Source organism: Tiliqua scincoides, chromosome 1 (assembly GCF_035046505.1).
Source record: "Tiliqua scincoides isolate rTilSci1 chromosome 1, rTilSci1.hap2, whole genome shotgun sequence".
NCBI lineage: Eukaryota > Metazoa > Chordata > Lepidosauria > Squamata > Scincidae > Tiliqua > Tiliqua scincoides.
Genome location: NC_089821.1, coordinates 217,410,946 through 217,430,081, shown reverse-complemented (window position 1 = coordinate 217,430,081; position 19,136 = coordinate 217,410,946). Strand labels below are relative to the sequence as shown.

The window sequence follows — 19,136 nt, the reverse complement described above, 5'->3', positions numbered from 1 at the left end:
ATATATTCAGGGCTTGTCCTTCTGAAAGATTTTCCAAAGCGGTAAGCAGAATATTTTGGTGGAAAGCCATGTTCAGGGGAAGTACGTACGCAGTGGTTATTACAGTGTGTGCTGGTGCTGCTTCCCAGAGCTTTTGTGGAAATGAGTAAGAAGGTCGCAGGTCAGCCATGTGAGAGGTCTATTCAAGGTTGAGCTGCACATGACACTGGTGGGTATTTGTTGAATTTGGTAAGAGATTACAATGGGTTAGAGTTCGTCTTTTCGTCGGTGCTGCTGCATTGAGCTGCTGGAGTTTTGGGGGACTGATAAGATTTCTACTTGCTGATTTTAAACCACTTCCAGCAGGCTACTTTAGTTGCCTGGAAAGTTTCTGAAGGAAGGGAGAGGGGAGACGTTTAGCTTCCATTGATAATACAAAAGCTGTAGGTTGTTTGTATAACTTCCTCTTTCAAAGGTGTGTGGGTGGGTGTAAGCTCACACCTGCTGCAATAAATCCACAGTTCAATCTCATTTATTACTTACAACAGCCCTATTCAAAAGAGCCGAAACGCCAGGGATAACTTTAGCACTTGAAAAAGGACATGCCTGGCATGTGAACTTCCTTCAAACAAGGCATGAAGTGACCAATCAGAGAGCCTTAAACATTGCAAGGTAGTACACATTCCAATATGCCATGATTTCAAAACCACAGGTGATTTGCTCCACCTCCAAACAGACAGTGAGGAGCTGGATTTGTCTCCCAGAAAACATTGGCAGCACCGCCACCTACACTGCTGTCTCATGAGAAGTAAAAATATGGCAGAGGAAGAAGGGACTGAAGAAGAGAGAAACTGCATTTCCTGAGATGGAGGCGGTCCATCGTGGAGGTGAAACATTAGCCTCCCGCTCCAGGTGACACAAACCCTAGTGATGCCAGGTATAGAAGCATCCGACAGCAGGATTGCAATCCAGTTAAACCCTTTACAGTACATTGAACCTGTTGGTGTGAATTCAAGGCTATTATATGGATGGATGGCAAAAGGAGGCTGTGGTCACCTCTCTTAAGAACATAAGAAGAGCCCTGCTGGATCAGGCCAAAGGCTCATCTAGTCCAGCTTCCTGTATGCCCACCAAATTCCCCAGGGAGCGGGTATCTGCCCGAGGTCTTCTGCCGTGAAGACAGATGCAAAGAACTCATTTAATTTCTCTGCCATCTCTAAGTCTCCTTTTAACTGCCCTTTCCCTCCCTCACCATCGAGAGGGCCAACTGCTCTTGCAATAGTTAAGTTTGGATTGTGCCATCACATGGTACATATCTATTTTCTGAGAGGTTTTCAACCTCCAAACCTATGCTGTGATGGGGGAGAGCATACGCCTTCCAAAGCCTAGAGAGGATGCTGCTTCTTGGTGATTAAATAACTCCCCTGGGCAATTTGCATTTGCTGATCACGTGGGTATGGCACAATAGACCAGCATGTGCAGGCCTGGTCCTTAAACATACTCAACTGTTATCTGTACAGCACTGCTGATATTGCTGATCAATTAGAAGGAAGGTTACCTGCCTATGTAATGTTTCATGGTCATGTCTACATTTGCATTGCCTGTTGTCTTCTTCCAGACTGCTGTGACAGTACATACAGGAGTGATATTGGTGGGAAGCTGAACTGTAGGGAAAAGCATCAGCCTGTGTTTGGGTCCCTGTGACTAGCTGGAAGGGATCTTGTGCCTTTTCTAGGCTTTCCAGTGGAGATAACTGTGCATACAGCCAATTGGTGGTTACATGGGCAATCAATCAACTGTTACATATTTGGACAATGTGATCTCTAACTAGCGAGCTGTTGGTTTTGCCTCCTAAGGTTTTCTAGCATCTAATAGACCTGCAACCTAATCTAAAACATTTCATCAAGGAAATATCTTGCCTTAAAACTCGTAATAGGACAAGCATTTAAACACATTTTTAAAAAAAAATGATTGAAGAGAATATATCAGAAATCTGCCATATGTACATTAATGAACCTTTGAATAACACCACCTATGCAGGATCTTCAAAAGATTCATACTTCTCTGGGTAAGTAATAATAATAATAATAACAGGTATTTATATACCGCCTTTCTTGGTCTTTATTCAAGACTTTATTCAAGGCGGTTTACATAGGCAGGCTTTATCTAAATCCCTATTTAAATAGGGATTTTTACAATTTCAAAGAAGGTTCTTTCTTTCAAGAACGACTACATTCAGGTGTTTCATTCCGATCTGGCTTCACATTCTGGCCTCCATCCTCCCACGTGCCGAGCAGATGGAATTGCTCGGCTTCAGCTTGTCAGCTGCTCCAAGGTTGCATGGTGCCGGTGGCCTCGAACTGGCGACCTTGTGGATGTTATCTTCAGGCAGACGGAGGCTCTACCCTCTAGACCAGACCTCCTGCCCAGTGTAAGTAAGATACACTGTATTGTTAAATATATGTTCTCACTGTTCCCTGAATGATCTCCTGAAATGCCTTACCCATTTTTGAATTACCTCTATGCTCTCATTTCTAGTTTTATCAACACTTTATAAATGTAAGACAACAAGACCCCTTTTCTCTTTTCCTTCTTTTTTAATTAATAATTCAAATGGTGTTAGATCTTGGACTAAATTATTTTTTGGTAACGAGACAATAGAGCGCCCGGCACTTGCCCATTTCTATCACACTACTTGTTCCATCCAGTTTTCCAATGAAGACAGACATTTTCCATGAATGGGCTGCTGTCAGTGCCACACTCATCTCTCAGAAATATTTGCATTGCTGGGCAATCAGTTCACCTGTCGCATCCAATCTTATGCATGTTCAATTTGGGAGTAAGTTCCATGGAACTCAGCCTGATTTACTTCTGAGGAAGTGTGCATTGGATTACAACTGAAGGCTGACCAGGCTTGACCAGACTCCAGGCTTAGACTTTAGGTGGGCAACATTTTCTGCTGCAGTGGACTCCTGTCAGACAGCTTGACCCATTTTTTTTGCCTTTAACTAACCCGTTGGTAGGATTGCTACACTAAGGATTTTGAGTTCTTTAAGTGAATTATTTTGCTTTCAAATAAATGTGTCATTGTTGTACACGTGTTCTGAAGAAAATAATAATAATAATCCTATTTGCAATCAGTAGAATTAGTCTGAGCTCTGAATGCCTTCCCAGATCATGGTTGAGTACTTTGGTCACACACACAGAGAGATTTTCTCCTGGCTGATACCTGTGTGGATAAAGGAGGGAAAAGTGGGTTATAAAACTTTCCAAAATAAATGTTTTTAAGAAATACAGGAAGTCTCATTATGTAGTATGTGATCTGTTCATAGAGCACTTCCTGAGTGTACAAGGTGCTTAACATCCATGATTATTGGAACCTACAAGAACCCTGTCAGGTCAGTCCATATGAGCTCAGGGGACGTTTGAATCATGACCTTTCTTGCTTGTAAGACCCATAAGCTATACCTGCTGTGTATGGTACACATGCTTCTGCCTGCTGCAGTCTCTCTTATGACCTGCGACATTTTGCTTCTTGTTGCTTGAACAACTGAAAGTCTCAGTTGCACTGACACAATTGACTCCTTTGGGGGGAAAACCAATTTCCACCTTACTCAGCAGACAGGAAAAAAAATGACTCATGGACCTTACAGGAGTTTTGCAAAAATGACTACCTTTCAAAGGTATGTACAAGAACACATATCCGACACGGTTTCATAGATGGAAAGGGGGGGAAGAGCCTTGCGTCATGATTTCCTTGCCAGAATCTCATTCAGATGCGGTGAGGTTGAGACAGAATGCCTTGCCTAAGGCTGTCTGCTAAATTGTAGCTGAGCTAACATGATCAGCAGTGAGGCTAAGGGCACAATCCTATACACGTCCACCTGGAAGTAAGTCCTATTGTGTTCAATGGAGCTGACTCCCAGGAAAGTATGTATAGGATTGCAGCCTGTAGCAAATATCTACCTAGTCCAGCGTTCTGTTTCCAATGGTGGCAGTTTAGATGCCTCTGCATTTCACACCAGAAATTGCTGCTAGAGCACTCCCCCCCCAGCTGCTGAACGTTGTATTCACTTCATTTGCAACCCACCCATCATGTGCTGATGTGTAGCAGGATGCAGAGCACTTGCTTCAGACTAATGGCTAGAGCCTGAGCACCGCTTTCCGCTTGCAGGAGCCTTTTATGGCATCAGGAGGACAGGGCAAATGTGCAGATTGGGAAGAAGCCATTTAAAAAAGACCTTCAAAATTTTCCTTTATGCCTTATGTTTACAAGTCACTTTGGGCATCTTCCTAGTCCTCATGGAACACACCCTTGTGGGAGATGATTTGGATGGGGAGAATACATTGGGGCTCTCAGAAATTCATGAATGTCAGTGTGCTGGGATTTGCTTACGGTTTCTCAGGAAGCAAGTAGCATATCTTGCTCCTGTCTATGAAACACCTGCATGGGCCGACTTGCTTAAGGGCCTGCCTTATAGCTTGTGTGAAAAAGCTGTTATGTGAATTGGCCGAAGTGTGAAGGCAGACCCACCAAATCTTGAAACCACTTCCTTTTTTGATGCCTCGCTCACACTGAGATGCAGCTACAAATGGAGGTTTAGCAACAAATAAGGGCACTGCAAATGAAAGAAGCAGGAGAGGAACTTGCTCAAGAGGGTGGAATGTGACTATACTGTCTGCAATAAGGTTATTGAATACTTGGCTACTTGGGAGTGTTCAACAGGAGCAAAATAGCATCTTGGACAGAAGACAACTTTCGCCTTGATGAACTTTTCAGGCTTTGAAAGTGGCCTCAGAAAAGGTGCTCCCTTGTAAGTAAGACTTGGGTTTCTTTGTTTGTGGTTGAATTAGTATTTTGCCCCTTGAAAACTGTTCAGTGAGACATTCACTAGCTGTAAATGAATGAAGCCCAGGCCCGAAGCTCTCTACTTTCCCTTTCTAATTTAGGATGTGAAGTGCTTCCTACTAAAAATCAAGTGTGTGATCCTGTACCTCGGGTTGCACCTAAAATGTCATTTGCTTCTGTGAGATTTAAGCAGCCTAAATGTGTGTCAGTTAGAGGCAAAGGCTGGGGACAGCTGATCTAGAGATTGAAAGCCAGATTTGCAGATCTCATCAGAGCCAGAATTGACTACTGTCTGTATATTCAACAGGCTCTTTCTCTGTGTCTCAAATAGACATCGTGTTGATATTTCCTTGGACCAGGAACTGTGGCCTGCATTCAGAGAAGCACAAAGCCGTATTTGTGTGTTTTTCTGTAAAAGTTCATGTGGAAAAAAATTACTTAAGACAAGTAGCCCGAATAAAATAGGACTTCTTTTCCTGGCTTTCTGTTTGTTTTTCTGCATATGGCTATTAGTATTTGGGTTCTTTCCTTCATGCAGGAGAGAAAAATAGATAAAAGGAGGAGAATGGAGACTCAGGATAGAATCTAGAGGACTGGGCATTGATGTGCAGTACAATCCAATGCAGATTTACTTGAAGGTACATCTTATATTCATTGGGGAAAAGCCCCACTTAGTGTGCATTGAGTAGCAAAAACCCTTAGACTGCAATCCTATGTCAAGCCTTGAGAAAATGCTTTTAAAAACTCAAGTTATGCGGTAGGCTTTGGTGGAATTAACAGTGTTGCCACTTTTTACTGGTTAGGCTTCTGTGTTAGCGATGTGCCACTTCTTTCTATTGAAGTTTAGTGGTGGAAAAAGTTATACCTCCTGAATTTTTCTTCCTTTGGAGCCTTTCTGGGAGAAAAAGGGCCAGCCATAAGGTACATACAGAAGCACCTGGATCACATTGCACCTATTTCACAGAATGCAACTTATAATAGAGGTGTTTGTTTCTAGTAAGTATGATAAGATTACAGCCTGTGGCTGCAATACTATCCACACTTACCTGGGAGTAAGCCCTATTTATAATGGGACTTCTGAGTAGGCATGCATAGGCTTGAGCTCTAAGGGCCTAATCCTGAGCAGGGCCAGTGCTGGCGCTGATCTTCAGTGCTGGTGCTGGATGTTGCAAGTGTGCCATAAGGCGTGCCCGTGACACCCTGTGCCAAGTCAGTGCCACTGAGCCCAGCACTGGTCAGACACTGCCTGCAGCTACATAAGAGCTCCAGGTGGCAGTGAGAGTTTTGGGGGTAGGGGGAGGCATTCTGGGGAGGGAGGAGGGTGAGGCATGGGGAGGAACCAGGGCAGGAGGGGGCAGGGCTGGTGGAGCTCTGTTCTGCTGCATCCTGAACACCATGTCTGGCCTTCTGGCCTGACACAGAGTCTTTCAAAATACTGGTGCAAATTAGCTGGTGCAGACTCGAGGAGCCCCATTGCGGGGCTTGGGGCTTTCCTTGAGTGAAGAGAAGCCCCCTTCCCCTGAGGAGACCTCTGGCAACTGCTGCACTGTGCTCTGCACTGCACCCAGCGGCAGCACTGCCTTTAGAAGGGGGCTGCTTGTCTACTTATAAAAAACCAGAAGAGAAGAACATAGGATCAGGGGGGCTGCAGGGGCTTGGGGACACTTACCAGAGCATCCTGCAGCCAAGGCCTAGGAGAGGGGGGTAAAGGGGGTAATTTGTACCCGGGCCCAGGGTCAGAAGGGAGGCCCAGGAGCCAAAAGAGGGGGCCCAGAAATTTCCTGGGCTCTTACATTTTACAATCTCACCCAGACTCTTTGCCCACACAGTATGCACATGGCACATGGCAGCAACTACTGCCAGAAGCCACATGCACCAGGCCCAGGAATGCATACATTCCTCAACATAAGTGTCTCATCTGGGAGGAAGCTGGGCAACTCCAGGAGCTCTTTGGCTTGTGGATCTGCGTACAATGAAGGAGTGGATGGGAGCTCAAGGACACAGCTGCGGGGCTACAGCTGGTGCAGAAGTGGTGCTGACCCCTATTGCCGCCCCCACTCTGTTTCACCCCCTCCCTCTTTGGGAAGGGGCCCCAAAGAAACTTTGTACCCCATGATAGAATTCCTCTTGGAGGCCCTGCCTGCAGCCTCCTGGGGGTGTGGGGAGCCCTGTGCGGCTGTTCACAGGGCTTCCTGATGCTTCGAAAGTGAAAGTGGAGCGATTGTGCTCCACTTACAGTTTGGCAGAAGTGAAGCACGATCGCTCCACTTTCACTTGTGAAGTTTCGGGGAGCTCTGCGGACAGCTGCACAGGGTTCCCTGCACCCTCGGGAGGCTGCAGAAGGCTCTGGCAGTCCCCCTGAGCAGTGCAATCCTGGGGATCGGGCCGCTGCCTCCTCCCTGCCTCCAGGCTGCCCCCACCCCTTAAGGGGGCAGGGGCCAGGGCCCACAGGCTGGGATGTCGCAACGCCCCAGTTTGAATATATGATTATGGTTGGCAACCTTCAGTTTGGGTCTCCCATCCAAGTACTAACCAGGCCTGACCCTGCTTAGCTTCCGAGATCAGACCAGATCAGGCATGTGCAGGGTTACAGTTTGAAAAGCTCTTCTATAAAGGATCCGTCCTTTGCCTTTGAGATTTTGAATGCATAGTTGCTTGGAAGAAACCTATTGCCTTCACTCAGTGCTACTACAGCTGCAATTCAGAAAGTAGATACAACTGAATGAGAAAAAAATCATGTTCTGGGCTGAATCTAACCTATATAAATGACTGTTTGGAGATAGCAAACTTCTTTCTCATATCAAGTTCTGGTTACATCCCTGCCCCTAGTTACACACACATGGGTTTCATTGCAATCAGTGGAACTGATGTGGAGTTAGCTGGACTCAGGATTGTAGCCATAGCTGGAAAGACCTCCCCCCCAGCAGCATTTTGTAGCCTTGACTCCAAAACAAGGGCCTGGATGTGATTAATATACGTAAGGGGATCCTGAAGCAGGCAACAAGAACAGGAAATCTAATCTTCCATTTTTTCTATATATAGTAAATGCCTCCAAGATAAGCACATAATGGCTTGTATAAATACATCTAAAATGTGTTTTGTAGGCACATATTTTCAGTGTGTTGTCATGATACAAACCACATGTACAGCCTGAAAAATGATGTGAAACTATGTCAAATTCTTGCCCATAAGTAAAAGTTATGTGCAGTGTACGTATGTGTAAATATTTAGCTGCAAGGAAGGCCACATGAGAACAACTTCAGAATGATCCTGGAGACAGGAAGCCACAAATTATAGCTCTGAAATTTACCATGCTTGTATGTCTACATAAATAAAACCAACTGGAAAGACTGAAAGAAAAAGAGTACAAATGGGGAGGGCAGATGAGGGACATGGACGTGAAAACAGTCTCCTTGGCTCAAATCAGAAGACTTAAGCTTATTAAATCTTGGATGAACAGCATGGGAATAAACAACTTTCCCAGCATCAGTCTAAATCCTGCAAAGACTTGGGGCTTGCACGTGATATGCTCCATGTTAGCAGACTCAGCCATGCTTGGGAACAGGGACAAATGGTGTTGGCATGCCTTCACCTATAGTTGCACTTCTTTCAGCAGTTACAGTCACAGGGCTTGCTCCTGGCTATATCCATGATCCCCCAGGGTCAAATCAGTAGGTGTGTGAGAAGCCACAGCTTTGCTGACACAGGTTTCGATCTGGTCAATGCCTGGATGTCAGACTGCCTGGGAACCCTACAGACACCCCACCTTGAGTTCCAGCATGGAAAAGAGGGAAGGGGGATAGAAATGAAATAAAACTATATGTAATTGCCCACTTCACACACTGTAGCTGTCTGCAGGATCACAGGTCTGAGTTTAGTCCGGTGAGCTTGGATTTGGGGGGCGGGGGGTGGGTGGGAAGGAGTGTGTGAAGTAAAGTTCAAAATGTGTTACAAGATGTGAATCATTCAGTTGTGATAGCAGTAACTGTTACCCTGCAGATGCCTGATCTTGGAAGCTAAGCAGGGTCAGGCCTGGTTAGTACTTGGATGGGAGACTGCCTGGGAATACCGGGTGCTGTAGGCTTCTACCATAGTCTTCCGAGACTGAAGGTTGCCAACCAGCTGTGATAAATCCTATTTACCCCGCATGGCCAAAGTCATCCTGCTGAGCCGTGAGCACTGAGCCTTTCACTGATTTACATTGGGGATGGTGAAATAGCAAGTTCAAATCTGATTCTCTTGGAGAGTATCATGCTTCCCCTCCCTACAGATACTTGGCAAGCAAGATGGCTTCCCTCTCTTGCTTGTCTTACCGCGGTAGATTGGCAAAGGGGAAGCACAACAGCGCCTAACAGAACCAGATTAGATTGCTTTCCATTGGATTGCCTTTGGAGACTGGCCAACTTGTTCACTGGGCATCTAGTGCCCGTTGACCTGGGCCACCCATCCATGAAGCCAACAGAAGCAAGTGCCTCAGGCAGCAGATTGACTGGGAAGTCCACTTGCCTCCACCTACCTACTTGCCTCCAGTGCTCTTCCTTCTCCTTCTGTACCCTGGCCTTGAAAAGGAAGAAGACAGAGAGGAAGAGGAAATGTGGAGGAGAGCACTGTGCTAGGACCTTGGAGAGTGGGAGGAACAGAGGCTGGCACATCATGGGGTAAGGAGGGCAGCATGTGGCATCCTTCTTTCGGCATTGTGAGGTCTTGGACCAGCCTGCTGTTTGCCTTCTATTTGTAGATAAAATATGACAATAAAAATTTTTTTAAGACTCTGCTGCTCTCTCATCCTAAGGAAGCCAAGCCCTGCATTGCTATCCTTGGAATTTCTCACCACTCAGGGAAGTGGGGTGTTTGCAACAGGATGTTTAAGATTAAATTTGAAGCCTATGAGTAAAAGGAAAAAATGCACCCCTGCAGTAACTCCATCAGGTCCAGTATCCTTTGCTTTGGCCATTCACTAGCTTCGCTATTCTTCGGGTGGATGGGTGGGTGAGTGCATCCCAGTTCTGTTGCCACCAGAGGTTCAGAAAAAAGAACTGTGGTTTTGTAGGCTGACACACACTTTTCCAATGGAGACTGTAACACTTGAACAGAGACCACTGGCTTCACTCTTGCCTTGCTGTGCTTTTCACTGGCAAGTGTGCTGAGATAGGTGAGGCTGTGAAGAATTGTCCAAGGACACCCCCGTGAGCTTTGTGAGCGAGAGGGACTTCCCTTTTGGAGTGCAGCTTGACAATCCTAGTCAAAATTTCCTGTTGCAAAATCTCCCGCTGCACATGCTCAAGGACGCTCTCTTTTGGAGTACTGTATTGCTTTCTCTTTTCTGCCTGAGCAGGCTTTCCAGGCCTCTGCAAGAGGTTAGAGGTGCCCTGACTTCAAGGTGCCAAGTGTTTCTTTTTCAGGGCGTCTCATGTTTCCTTTTTCTATCTTATTGACGTGTTTGCTGATTTTCTTATTTCTTTCTCCCCGCCTTTCCTTGATCAGGAGGCGACTGACAACAGAATTTAAAACTTTCTATTAAATTTTTGTGGAAAATGTCAAAAACAGTAATGCAATAAGGTTGTCCTGCCGGATCCCATCCTGTCCTGTCCCATTCTGGGCGACTGTCAGAGCCACAGTATGTTTCTGTACTGTGTGGCTGATGACAGACCCGTCTCCAGGGAGCTCACGGGGGCAAATTTTTTTTTGGGGGGGGGGGATTCAAAATGGCCAACAGATCTGATACTGTAAAGAAAAAAGGGCTCGTCGGCCCCACGTGCCCCGGAATCCTGGAGGTAGGAGCACCTTCCTGGCTGCTTCACAGTTGCATCAGCAGGCATGAGGGGAGGACTTGGGGGGCAGTCCTGCTTAGGGGGCAGGAGTGAGAGTGAGAGAAGGGGCTCTTGCCTCCCTCCGGGCAGCCTCCCTCTAAGCTCCAGCCCAGCTCCAGTTGGGGAAAAAACCCATCCAGACCACTACTATAGCAATGAGCAACAGCCCATGAGTCAGGCAAGGTTGTGAGAATTCCACTTGGTGACACCAGAGCTGCATTCCAGAATGAGCAACATCAGTTCAGCCCAGTCATTTTCAAAGTCCCATTTTTTTCCCTAATAGCCTCTGCCGGTTTAGCACAGCCAGTCAGCCAATTTCGTTCCCTTGCCACCCCAAATATAATATCACAAAATCTGAATTAGTTCCAGAGTCTTTAACAATAGCTTGGCGCACAGAAACATAAGCAGGGAAACTTTTCCCATTATATGCTAAAAATTCCTGATCCCCCCATTTGTGGTCTATTTTCCTCTATTTTTGACCCTTCTACTCCCTCCCATGGGCTTCTAGATTGCTTCAGCCCGGTTTCAGCAGATCTGCCACCAGATTTGTGGAGATCCACTGCCCCAAACTCAACCCCCCCACTGTTGATGATGTCACCGGTACCCCCACTGCCATGTTGCTTCCTCCGTGCCTGCCATCTGCTTAGAGAAGCATCTTTAAGTAGTGAGGAGAAAGAAATGAGGAGAGATGTGAGGAGAGAAGAAACCTATCTGGGGCTTCCCTCCCTCCCCCCAACTTTTTGGGAGGGTCTTCTATTTGCAGATGCTGCATCCTCTCCCTTCTTTTCCACCTGCCTATTGAAACAAACGGGAGATCAAGTGCGAAGAGTTAGTGACTCAAAAGATAAGAGGAAGGAAGAGTGGAACCCTCCACACCTCTCTTTCTTTCTGGTCTGCCTGGCCTTCTTGCAGAGTGGATAGGGGAAGAAGGCAGAAATAAGCGATCCTGTTCTGTTCACAGCGAGTGAGAAGACTGGTTGGAGAGCTGGCTCAAGTGACTACTAGGCTGATGATGGGTTGGAACAAAGCAGCAGGCGGAGGCTGGGTGCAGGGCACCCCTCATAACTTCCCCCGTCATGCCCCCCAAACCTACAACTCTAAGTGGCTGCTTCGGTTAGCCTCTTAAACCAGGCTGCCAAGACATTCTGCTGCATGACTGTCCTTGAATTCAGAGCCATTGCAAAGAGGACACAAGTCACAAGAGCAGTTGCATAGTTAGGGGGTTAAGTGGGCCCTGTGTCCCTGGGTAGCATGCTTAGGGGGGCATGGCAGTGCCACCCCCACATAAGAACAGCTCAGCTGGATCAGGCCATAGGTCCATCTAGTCCAGCTTCCTGTATCTCACAGCGGCCCACCAAATGCCCCAGGGAGCACACCAGATAACAAGAGACCTGCATTCTGGTGTCCTGGTGGATCTTGTACTGCCGCTTGGCTCACCACCTTCACTGCCCCTGCTTGTAGGCCACACAGCAGCTTGCAGCCAAGCACCCACAAGGGGATGGCCTTCTCGCTGCTGCAGTACCTTCTCTGGTTGGCACCCCCTCTCCTAATGGGTGCTTGGCAGCAAGCTGCTGAGTGACCAATTGCTTTTTTCATCTTTTTAAAAAAGGTTTTAAAAACCACCTGAAAAAAGGTTTTAAAAGCTATTAGCAGCTCAGCAGCTCACAGCCAAGTGCCCGCAAAGGGAGAGTGGTGGAGAAGGTCCTGTCGCGGTGAGGAGGGCTTCTCACCGCTGTGACCTTCTCTGGCAGCCCCTCCCCCTTGCCATGGCCACTGGGAACAGTTGCGAGCCACTCTCGGCAGCCAATGGTTTCTTTTCACTCCCCTTCCCCACAAAAAAAAGTGGGGGGAAAAGACTCACTGAGCATGGCTTGCAACCCCTCTGAGTGAGCCGTATAGTAATTGAGGTGACATCATCATGTCACTGCAAGTGCTTCTGGGTCAGGAAGGAGGGGCAGCATTTTTAGGTATGGCTCCAGATGGCAGAAGAACCAGGTAAGCAACTGCACAAGAGGCAAATCATTATGTGGATTGCTTGTCAGAACAATAGATCTTGGGCAATCCTCTTTCTGGGATTGGCATCTAACAGCTGTGTGGACCTCCCAACCCACCTAGCAGGTTGAGGGGCAAGTAAGGTGTCCAGGTGGTTGTAAACCCTACCTAGAAGGAGCATGACATCATCAGCCCTTAAAATCACACACAAGCATGCTCGTGTCTGTTGCCTGATCTGCTGCTGGAGAAGTTACTATTTTTCTGAGAAAAGGGACACGCCTACTAATCCTTATAACTTGTGTGTTTGGATAAAACCTTGGAACAACTTGAGTTACAATTAGAACAGGGAGAATGCTCAATGACCTGTGTCAGGGGTTTTTGTTTTATTTTGCCATTTGCCTTTTAATCTCTGAGAGTACCTTTTGCCAATGGCCCCTCCTTTAGAATATACCGGCTTGGTTTTGATACGTGCCTTGCTTTGATCCCTGTGCGAAACCCCTTCTTCCATTGTTTTGTCCTTTCAACACTTTAATACACTGTTTACACATACACGGCGCTGCCTGGTCCTGATTCATTTGGGAGGGAGCGGGTTTGTTACACATCTCTAACTGTTATGCATTCCATTGCTATTTAATTCTCAGAAGAAAAGGAACCCCCTCCCCCAAGTTTGGGGCACTGTTCACAACGAACAGAGGCTCCCCAAGGCAATCACCCCCTGTCTATATTCCCTTTCCCAGTGAATTCCAGTCTGATCAGTAGAAAGAGCAGAGTGGAACGAGCAAGAGCGTAAGGGGCAGCACTAACCACTAGTTGCGATACTCATTCTCCCCCATTTGTTTTTCATCACACAGCACTTCTCCCTAGGCCAGGAAAGAAAGTGTGACTGAGTGTGTCAGACTGCTGTTTGAAGGCAAAGGGGAAGGGCGAGTGACAAAGCTATCCATGCTACTGGTGACAGAATGAGGAAGCTAAACAGAGAAACAAAACCTTTCTTAAGCTTTGCCAGAGATGAACAGGCTACCACAGCCTCTGTGTTGGTTTGAACAGGATGGGGGCCCCATACCTTCCTTTCCTACCACAGTCCCCTTCCATGCTAGATAAGATGTATGAAGTTGTGGTCAAGTCCTTCACAGCCCAGAAGGTAATTAATCATTAAACATCTTACAGCTGGTTGGCTGAGAAAAGGGTGTACAATCCTTTCCATCTCTGTATGTAGATGGAGCTTTGAAATGGGATCTGAGTTTATGCCACTTTGACTTGTATTTTTCAAAATAGAAAACTCTTTAAGGCCCCCTCCCTGTTTAATCAAGGGAAATAATGATATTGTGACCCTGCTGGGTTGGTTCCTTACAAACCAATCAATCCTTTCCTCCCGTGTATTAGGAAAAAACAGAACTCTGTCCTTTTCCAGTAATGTATTAAGTTATTTCATTATTGATAACAAGAAATAATAGAAGTAAAGAAGTCCAACTGCAACTTAAGCTAAAATCAAAGCATGAAGTTGTGAAAAGTAAATGTTATTTTGGCTGGTACAAAAGTATTTGGAAGAAAAATAGCAACTAATGATTCAAGTGGTGCCACGGTTGTGGCAATCTGGGGTCTCTGCAGAATTTTTGAGTCTTTTATTTACAACCAGATAAGTAGAAAGGAAGTGAACATGATAGAATTGAGACAAGAGGTGGGAAAGAGGGGATGTCGTGTGTGTGTGTTGGTCAAGGATTGCGGGTTTGCAATAATTGTTAGTTTGGGCAATATGGTTGTCATCAAAGCACTCCAAAAAGTCACTGTCATTTGGTGTGTGCAAAGTATTTGTATCTGTGTAAAAGCTCAGTTGTCATTGCTGCCTTAAGTGTTTCTGGGAAATTGGAATACAGATCTATTAAATGAACAGGTAAGTCCTCAAGGGGCAACTGGAAGAGAAGGGAGTCTAATGGCTGCCTTATGAGATACATGGGTGAGAGAGTGCATGCCGCTATTAAAGTTGTGTGATTGCAGTGATGTGAGTTCTGCTCTGAATGTCTCTGAATGCTTGGCTTGGGGGCCCTCGTTTCCCAGGTGAGGGCCAGAAATGATCACTGCACATTTGTGTATATCATTTGACTCTCCACGAGCCTGAGAATTGCCCCCAGAATCTGTGTTTCAAGTAAAAAGGGACATGAGCTAAAAGAGCTGGTTTGAAAATAGTCAAATGATAACTTTTGATTATTGAGAGCAGGATTACCAGTGAAAAAGGAAGGAAAGGAGTCAAAGTTCTTCTGATCTTAATTGCAAACCTCTTGTCAAACCTTTACTCAAAAGAGTAGGTTCTTGCCCAAATCAAATTGTTCAGTTGATTGCAGCACTCTAAAGTCTCTCCTATTGAAATTAAGAGGACTTAAAAGTGGCCTTGATTTCCTCCATGTGAGATGCGTGCAGCTTCTCTGCTCATGCTTGCATTGTGGTTTTCAAATGTTTAGTATCTCTTTGTTTCTGGCTAGTCTTGAACAGTGCCACTGGTGTGTGGCTGCTTTCAGGGGATCTGCCTTTCCTCTCCAGCAGTGACTGAAAGCCAGTGGTACAAAAAGAGAGCTAATGTGGTATAGTGGATAGAGTGCTGGGCCAGGACTGGGGAGTCCCAGATTCAAGCGTGGCTTACTGAGTGGCCTTGGCTTATCACTCTTTCTTCGCAGAATGTGCCTCGAAGGATTACTGTAAGGAAGAATAAAATGGACCAAAGGGAACTAGGTGCACTGCCCTGAGCTCCTTCCAAAAAGGGGAGGGTAAAAATGCAGTGTACTGTAAAAAAAAATATCAAAAGAACAAACACTGCCACCATGTGGAAGCTACAGGAACTACAATGAGCATTTGAACAGAGGTTGTAAGATACTTGTACTAAAACAACTACTGAACTTATCTTTACATTTTGTTAAACTTTTCTTCTGATATGTCAGACTAGTAGATATTATTCTGGGAATCTAATATATGAAAATTGGGATCAAGATCACTTAACCAAATGTTAAAAAAGATCTGTCAGATCAAAAGTTTGTTTTTTATTAAGTTCTGAATGAATCCTGGGGAAAAAAATCAATCAGATTTAATGTAGCTAAAGAGAACTGATTTGAAATTCTATGAACACAGTACCCCAAATTTGCAACTGGAACAAATGTTGCTTATTAGGGAAAACTTTACTGCCTGTGTATACAGGTACATGCACATTCTGCTTATTTTTTGGGAGGGGGATTTCAAATTTAATTCTAGTTCATGCTTTGTCACACAGCTTTAGTACGCTCCTTATTGGTCTTGTGATTTATAAAAGACTGAACAGTATTCCAGACTGGGAAATATGCTCTCTTTGAATGCAAATGGTCTTCATTCCTTTTGCCCTGTGCTAGGACGGGAAGGAAAGAGAACTTGTATGAAGTGCTTGGGCTGGCCTTCTTTTTCTGCATGTCTGATCTTCCAGCTGCCTTCACCTACTCTGTCACCCAGCAGTTCTTCATAACTGGCTGGGCCAAGGGGAGCCAGGGAGTGGATGAGGAACAGTCCCAGGCTCCTCCCTATCTGGCCAGTTTTGAAGCAAATTTGGGTGGCAGAGCAGGTGGGGACGTGGATGTGATGACAATGAGCCTTTTCTACCCTACCCCCTTGGAGTCGTTCTGTTGCCTCCTTACCTTTGCCACCAAATGCTCCTTCAGAACTGCTTGGGCAGGAAGGGTCCTGGCCCTTGCAGTATCTTTTGTGCTCAGCGGTTTGGAAAAAAGTGCTAGGCTTCAGAGCAGGAAAGGAGGAGGCTATCTTGAACTCCACTCATGATTAGCAATGGTACTGGAGGACAAGGTGTGCATTGTTGCCGGTTCTCCCCCTTGCATGATTCTCTGACTCTTCAAGGACAGCAAATGAGAAGAAGAGGCAATGGCCAGAAAAATAGCAGGGGAAGGCAGTGGATGGGTTCCGGGTGCCTCCTGCCAATTTGTCTTCCCCAATCTGCTACTTAAAGTAGCCACTTCGCACTACCTCATGGGCGGACCAGCTTTGACAGCGATGGCCTGTGAAGATATTTGACTATTGCTTTGTAAGGATGGAACTCTGTTACCAGAGGTACTTTTGAGAACACAATATAAGAATAAAGCACATTCCATGCTAGGGATAGTTAGAAAAGAGATTAAAAATAGCCAGTTAATATTATAATGCTCTTGTACAAGCCTATGATGTGGTCACATCTGGAATGCTATGTACAGTTCTGATTGCCCGTCTTAAAAATGATAGAGCTGGAAAAAGGGCAGAAGAGAGCAACCCAAATGCCAATGGACTGGGGCCCCTTCCTTCCAAGGAAAGGCCACAATTTTTGTAGATTTTTTGTTTAGTTTAGGGGAAAAAAAGGTGATTGGGGGACATCATTTACAGCACAATTGTGTACAAGTTCACTCAGAAGTGCCATTGCATTAAATGGAGCTTGCTCCCAAGAAAATGTGTATAGGATTGCTGCTTTAAAGCTTATACAGAAAGTATCCAGGATTGCAGCTTTAAGTACTCCCACAAATGTTCCTTTACCTTGAGGAGGCCTTCATGACTGACCCTTCATTGAAGAATGCAGCGCACTCTCTATTGGCACAGCTGCATCAGTGCTGAAAAGTTGGATAGGATTGGGCCCTTAATTGTGTGCCATGGGATTGCAACCTGCACATCAACAGATTTAAATTTATTAGCTATTTTTAAAAGATTATATTTTAATGTTGTTGCAGACCTCTTGTGGCATGACTTGAGTTTGTCTTAGCCCTTGGGCAATGCTGGAAAAAACCTCTTTGAAACCAATACTGAAAATTTTTAAGCCTAAAACTGCATGAGAGTTGGGGATGAGTATCAGAATTATCTTGCACTGAGGAAGCATCTTATTAGACTGGTGGGTGGACTTTGCTTCTATTTGTATATGCGAGCTGTGGGTGGGGTGACTGGCTCTGAGGGGCACACAGTTGGATTGTGGGCAAGCTGCTTGCTCTGTGCCATCAGAGTCATTTCATAGAGATCCTCAGAGAGTTACAGACCTTGCTGAGTCATCCATCAAGTTCCGTTTGTGCGAGTACAAAAATAGGGCAGAAATGGATAGACTGACATTCTTGTTGTGCAGGGCTGGAAGTAATTACCAGTGGATACACTTAGCTGTTGAAGTGAAGCTTTCTCAGTGCTGATAGATGAACACAGGTTGTGCCGTTTGGCTTTAGGTAAATGCTAAGTATTAGCTTTGGAGCCACTGTAAAGGTAGCACAACCTTCTTGGGTAGAGATGAAGCTGATTCTGAGATGGAGGCTTAGAACATGGATGTACTAGGGCACATTTGGACACAAAACCCATGTGGCTTTCTGTATCCATGAGTGATATGTGAGTTTTCCCCACACGGAATAGGGCAAGTATCTTTTTCAGTTCTAAATCTGTGCATTCGGAATCTTCCATGTGGGTTCTGAACACATGGTTGGAAGGCTTATGTAGTTGTTTGGTATCCATGAATTGTGAACTTTCAGAGGAGGTGACATGGCATCCTGGACTGTCTCTCAGGGAGGGTTTACAGGACCAGGAGATTTATTGCCCCGGAAGGGCGAACCTTCAGGGGGGAAACTCTCACCCATTTTGGCGGGCAAGTGCTGCTGGGATACATGCAGACACAGAAAGTCTGCTGAAGAATGACTGACAACACCAAAGAAGAGACTGGTGCACCTTTTTCAACAAATAACCCTTGGATTGGTATGGTTGCAGAAACCATGTGGGTCGAAACAGGAGTGTAATTTCCTAAGGAATACTAGCACACGTGGTGCAGGCTTGTGAGACAATACTGGGAATACTGGGAATTCAAGTTAGAACTTGAATTCAGCTTGGAACGTTTTCATTTTTTGAGGTGCAGTTGTGCTGAGGGGTTTAAAACAATCATAAACCCTTGCTGATAATCAACTGGTCAAATCCACTTTTTCATAGTATTTTCTAAACCAAATAGCCTCTAGTATTGCAAAGTTGTGAGTGGTAAAACCACATTTGCTGTTTAATGTGTATGCCTCCTCTTACAATAGTCAGGGCAGGGTATAGACTGGCAGCTCAATTTTGAGCTGCCTAGTCCATGAGGCTGCTGCAGGTAGCGCGGATGGAGTGCTTGTTCCTTTAGTGCTATGAGCCCATAGGATTGGGCTGATATAATTAATGTCATAAAAGTGCTAAGAGACTCAGTTCAGGCTGTATGATTTTGAGAGATCATATTCTTAAGATCCCCACCTAGAGTAATATTTCCTTTAACTCTAGCGCAGTGGTTCCCAAACTATGGGTGGTGACCCACCAGGGAAACTAACCTTTAACCTTAAACCTTTAAGGGGAATGGCCCAGAAACCGGTAGCAACGCAATCATGCTGCTGCTGGGCAGAGAAGGGATTTTTCTCCCACTTACCTGGGGGTTGCTATGACTCTCTGGATGGTCTGGGGAGCCTATGACCTCCTCTGCAGCCCTCCCTGAGACTTCAAAATATTTTCCTGTCCCAAAACAGGAAGTG

General features: G+C 45.6%; 1 protein-coding gene across 1 annotated transcript in view; it reads left to right on the top strand.

Moving 5' to 3' along the window:
• Positions 1–4,729: 4,729 nt before the first annotated feature.
• Positions 4,730–19,136, top strand: part of IPCEF1 (interaction protein for cytohesin exchange factors 1) — a 65,261-nt gene continuing 50,854 nt past the window's right edge. The window contains exon 1 of the mRNA XM_066615797.1: positions 4,730–4,793. The gene's annotated coding sequence lies outside the window, so the exon portion shown is untranslated. The remainder of the gene's footprint in view (positions 4,794–19,136) is intronic.